This window comes from Arachis hypogaea, chromosome 16 (assembly GCF_003086295.3).
Source record: "Arachis hypogaea cultivar Tifrunner chromosome 16, arahy.Tifrunner.gnm2.J5K5, whole genome shotgun sequence".
In the NCBI taxonomy this organism is placed as follows: Eukaryota; Viridiplantae; Streptophyta; class Magnoliopsida; order Fabales; family Fabaceae; genus Arachis; species Arachis hypogaea.
This window is the reverse complement of record NC_092051.1, coordinates 21,944,196-21,950,555: the sequence shown is the minus strand read 5'-3', so window position 1 is coordinate 21,950,555 and position 6,360 is coordinate 21,944,196.

The window sequence follows — 6,360 nt, the reverse complement described above, 5'->3', positions numbered from 1 at the left end:
TGACAGACGCAAAAGGAGGGTGAATCCTATTCCAGTATGATCGAGAACCTCAGATGATTAGCCGTGCTGTGACAGAGCATTTGGACCATTTTCACAAGAGGATAGGATGCAGCCATTGGCAAGGGTGACGCCTCCAGACAATTAGCTATGCAGTGACAGCGCATCGGACTATTTTCCAGAGAGGATCAAAAGTAGCCATTGACAACGGTGATGTCCTTACATAAAGCCAGCCATAGAAAGGAGTAAGACTGATTGGATGAAGACAGCAGGAAAGCAGAGGTTTAGAGGGACGAGAGCATCTCCATGCATTTATCTGAAATTCTCACCAAGGATTTACATAAGTATTTCTATCCCTGTTTTATTATTAATATTCGAAAACTCCATAACCATTCTATATCCGCCTGACTGAGATTTACAAGATGACCATAACTTGCTTCATACCAACAATCTCCGTGGGATCGACCCTTACTCGCGTAAGGTTTATTACTTGGACGACCCAGTGCACTTGCTGGTTAGTTGTGCGAAGTTGTGATAAAAAGTTGAGATTACAATTGAGCGTACCATGTTGATGGCGCCATTGATGATCACAATTTTGTGCACCAATGATCTTGGCAAAACAAATGATATGCGGTTGTGTTAATTATATGTAATGAAAGTATGACTTGAGTTTGGTTTGATGAAAATTGAGATATGGTAGGCTTGGATGGAATATTGTGGTGATGGCAAGGTTATGTTGTGTTGATTTTGGTGTATGGTATATTAGGTTTGAGTTGGTTTCTTTAAGAAAATTGAGGTTTTGGACTTGGTAAAAAATTAGTTTTTGGCCGAACTTCGGCGAGCCATAACTTGGCTTCCGAATCCCCAAATGATTTCAAACTTATTTTGTATAAAAATTGGGTCTGTGAAGTTTACGTTGTTCAAAGAACTGAAGAAAAAGATTTTTTAACGAAAAAGTTATGCGCATTGGAAGTTTGGGATTAAAAATGAAATTCTGCAACTTTTTCAAACTTAGCAAAATTTTTGGAAAAATATACACTCACGCGTACGCGTGATTCGGCGTTTGCGTACGCGTTCAGTTGCTTGCGACGCGACCAACCCTTTCGGGTTGGGATTCTCGCGTACGCGAGCAAGGGGCTTGCGCACGCGAGCAAGGATTTCCGCATGCCCACGCGTATGCATGGCCCCTGTTTCAACAAAAATAGGTTTTGTGTTTTTAAGTCATATTTCAAACTTCTAAACCTCTATTTTCACTCTTTTAGCCCCAGATCATAGTAGTAACTCTAATAGTAAGTTGAAGCTAGGAAATAGAGATAACTTGGAGATGAAGTAAAGGTTAAAAGTGAAGAGTTATATAAGGAGAATGTGTATGTATGATGGCTATATGATGCCATGGCTATGACAAAGGATTATGTAATGAATACGAATGGTTATGAATATTATGCGGCTTATGAATTTAAAGTTATCTTGGATACGAGTTTCCTTGGGTACAAAACCATGGCTTGCCACCACGTGTTCCAGGTTGAGACTCGAAACCCTGTTGACCCTACGTTGTAAGGGTGACTGGGCACGTATAAATTCTCGGGAATGGATATCCCCCATTGAGTAAGTTATATATGAATGTATGAATGTATGAATTATGAATGAAATGAGAAAAAGCTATGCATAGACTCATGGAGATGCACAACGAGGGACAGTCTAAGGGTTTCAGACTTGTCGGGTTGGCTTGATAACCGACAAATGAGCCTCATCAGCCATAGGACAGACATACATCATGTGCATTATGTTTGTTTGTTTGCTATGCATTATTTGGAAGTTCCTAACTATATATACTTTGTTAATTACTATATTTGTTACCTGCACTACTTGTCTCCAACCTGTGCTTGCAATTGTCTGTTTGTCTGTCTGTGCAAACTCACTGGAGACGGAAGAACAGAGGAAAGGTGGTCAAGTTAAGGTTAAGATTAAGTTAAGCTGAGTTTAGATTTTCCTAGATACCTACCCCTTTTTATGGTTTCTGTTTAGTATTTTAAGCTTTATAATCTGAGTGTCGGTGTTCTAAGATTGCCTCTGGCATTCCCAGGACCTTATATCTTATATGCGTTCCACCTTTACCATGCTGAGAACCTCCGGTTCTCACCCTATACTGTGCTGTTATTTTTCAGATGCAGGTCGAGAGGCACCTCGCTAGGCGTCTAAACTTCTAAAACGGAGTGGTTCTGGGTTTCATTTTGATGTATAGTTATGCATAAATGTACTTAACTTTCTCTCCGACTAACTTGTTTATTTTGCTCTTCTTAGAGGTTGATGGAGAGCTAGGATTTTGGCTATGTATTTTGGGTATATATATATATATATGTGTGTGTGTGTGTGTGTGTGTGTGTGTGTGTGTGTGTGTGTGTGTGTAAATATTCTCTGGCCAGCCTTAGCTTCGCAAGTTGAGTTAGAAGCTTGTTATTTTGTACTTTTGGCCCTCTATTCCCACTTTCTGTTTATTAATACTTACGAACCTTAGTTTTCTTCACACGCAAGTAATCTGGTTTCTGAGCGTTACGCTTTTATTTCTACGATTTTTGTTTCCCCTGTTTTTCAAGGCTCCTAGTTTATTATATTCTTTCTGCTACTATATGTATATATTTTATTTTAGAGGTCGTAATACCACATCACCTCTATTTTACAGCTTAAGCGTAAAGTTCTGTGTGGTAGGGTGTTACAGAGAGAGAGAGAGAGAGAGAGAGAGAGAGAGAGAGAGAGGAACTTACATGAAGATGGCGCAACGGCGGGATCAATGTAGGAGGACGATGAGGAAAAGAAGCTCAGCGGCTCAATGCCTTTTTCCGTGACCGTGGCTCCATCTGTGGTCTCTACTCTCAGGCATTTGATAAGAAGAAGAAGTCTCACTCTGATCTCTGATTCTCTAAAGGTTTGGGGTTAATTTTTTAGGAATTGAGTGAAACGAGAGACGCGGAAAGCAAATGCGGGTGTATTTGTGTTGATAAAAATCAACGGTAGTTTTGTCGATTTTAGTTAAAACAAAAATCAACACTTTAACTGTCTACTTTATATAATAAATCTACACCATTCATTTAGTTTTAGAAAGAGATTTTCATCGTCTAAATTTATCGATGATAAAAGCTGTCAATATTATAATTATTAAAATAGGCAACCAATCTGTCGATATGTCACCTAGCATTTTATCGACAATGTGACGATAACATTAAAATGTTAGAAGGTTGCCAAAATAATAAACGATATGATTGTCGATTTTAATATTTTATTTCTAATATTTTTTTGTTTTATTGATAATAAACCATCAAAAAATATCAACCTAGAATTCGACCATCAATTTTTGGCGTTAATAATTACACTGTTTCTTATATATATATATATATATATATATATATATATATATATATATATGCAAAGTCGTTTCTTTGCACTTAAATCCAGTTATATCTTCAAAATACTAAGATCAAGTTGGAGAAAATATAATCAGACAAAATTGTGGATGACATAAGGAAGATTTTTATTTTATTGTCCATCCGATATTGAAGATTATTTATTTTGATTGTTTATGGTATTTTTTATTTCGACAAATGAAGAATTAATTCAATGTGAATCAAAATTTTATTTATAAATTTGTTATCTATATAAAATAGAATTTAAACTTTTAACTTACTTAAATAAATTAATAAATTAATTACTAAATTAATTTAAATTAATTAGTGTGGAAGATTATATTAATCTAAAGAAATTGAAATTCAACGATATTATCAAATGGGTATAGATTATTATTGATCCGACCGTTACAAACATCAAGTCATAATTCGGTATCATAACTCATAACTCGGCCAAATAAAGCACAGTTCAGCATTACGCGTTACAAACTGAGCTCAACGGCCTACACACTAGAATCAAAACGACAGGCCAGACATCATCACCCATTAAGCCTTATTATTATTCTTCAATTCAGACGATGAAACAGAAACATAACCGACTTGTCTCACTCCGCATATAAAGGTATAACATCTTCTCTTTAAACATATATTGAATTCTCAATACTGATTTAAGTTTTAGAGTGCCTTTGCAGGTACACTCCCCCCTTGTTTTTTACTCACACTCTGCGCAATTGGACATCCCCTCGGAGTAAAGCTCGGACTTCCACAAGGCTCAAAGGTCGGCACCGAAGATAACAACTCGGCGTCGATTCTCAGGGGCCGAGCTCTCCCTTCAGGTATCCATACAAGAAAAATTGGCGCCCACCGTGGGGCCGAGAATATAATCCCTTCCATATATCATCGGCCTCGACGTTCTCGCTTGGAGTCATGGCTGAACAACTTCCATCCACACCATCTGAACTCTTTCACATGGTGACCGAGTTACGGCAAGCCAACCAGCGCATGGCTGAAGAGAACCAAAGAATGGCAAATCAAATTGCTAATTTGAATAACACTCGAATCGTAAACAACAACGATCGACAAGAACGGACAGAAGAAGCCGAGCATCAGTCAGAACCGACGCATGTCTCTGAAACTGCTCGGCACGAAGAAGAGCAATCCGAGCATAATGAGGAAGCTCGGCCAGACGAAGAGGACGACAACCTAGAAAGCTCCCATGGGCCGTTCACAGCTGAGGTGATGAATTTCGTGTTGCCCAGGAGGTTCACTCTGCTAACCACCATAACCCCCTATGATGGGTTAGGTGATCTGAAGAAATACATCAAAAAGTTCACCTCCATAATGATAGTAAACGGTGCATCTGATAAAGTTTTATGTCGTTGTTTTCCATCTTGATGTAGTTTTGGACATTGAAGTATTTATTATCTTTTGAGTTTTCATATATCATTTATCAATTGCTTTCTATTTATCACAAGTCCTATCAAAATAAGTGAAGTTTCGCTCCAAAAATTGTTATTTACATTATCATCTTTCATAATAGACATATCAAAGTAATTAACAGTATATATAAATATCATCGTTAGGTTTTAGTTGATGAATTGATAGAAGGACATCATGTGTCCACCGTTTACTATCTTGGAAGACCAAATTGGTACTTTTTTTCTTTAGGCACTAATTTGTCTGAAATCGAAATCTTCAGAAACCTAATTGTTACTTTACTCTACAATTAATAACTAATAATTAAATAGGAATATCTTTTGAATGAATGGTGAGAGATGACCATAATAATAGTGGTTATGACACTCAGTTAATTAACACAGCAAGTCAACAACAAACATAATCAATCAAAACCCTAACAATAATACCACTGGCACAAAAAACCCAACTCGAACCCTTTATGATTCAATTTGCAGATTGAAGACACCAAACAATAACTAAAAAAGAGACAGAAAACAGTGATTACTTCTCACGCCGGGTGATAGTGCCTCCACATGGCAACTCGATGGTAGTCTCTCATGGACGAAGATTGCAATCGCTATCACTCTCACTCACAGCATCGCCGACGATAGCACCGTGTTCTTCCTTTTCGTTAGAGCTCTGCCGCCTTTATCTCTTCGTGTTTTGTATGAAAGAGGAAGAAAGAGTGATTGTAGTGGCTGAAAATGGGAGGAGATGAAGAGAAACAATGTCGTTTTGATTCAAGCTCTATTAATAACAAAACGACTTCGTTTGATATGTGTTGATTTGTTGCATAACGATCCATGTGACAATATTAATAGAAACTGTTAGTAATTTGACAGAGGACCAATGTGATTAATTTTAAATCTTTGACCTATTAATTTGATTAAAAAAATTATTCGAGGATATGTTATTCAGTTTAAATCAACTTGCATGGACTAGAATTTTCATGAAACATGGTTAAAGAATTGAAGAAGCAAAGTTTTAGTTGAATACAATAATTATCAATTTGCTAGATATTGCTAGAAGCTAACATGTTGGAAACTTGAAGATTTTTTAAGAACATTCAAGAGAGTAGTATAACTATAACATTCTATAACATTGAAGAAAATCAAACTCAAATTGAATTGAAATTGGAGGCAAGCAACCTAAATTAGAAGATTATGGAAACTACATGAATGCAAGTTGAAAGAAGATTCATGAAGACAACTCATAGCATGATAGTCATTACAAAATTGATTTGTGATTCATAAATTATTATTTTTAGTAGGAAACATTGCCTATATAAAGGCACATATGCCTTGTGTATTGTATGTGTGTTCCATAAATGAAATGAATATGTTTTGAAATATTAGAAACTCTCTCCTTAGTATTATAAGTGTTGGTGAATTTGAGAGGTAAAAAAATATGATAGTGTTACTTGTGTGAGTGAGTGATCTTGGGACCAATTAAATGTGGGTATTTTACTAACAGGATAAATTTGACGATCGACTCATTTTTTAGAGAC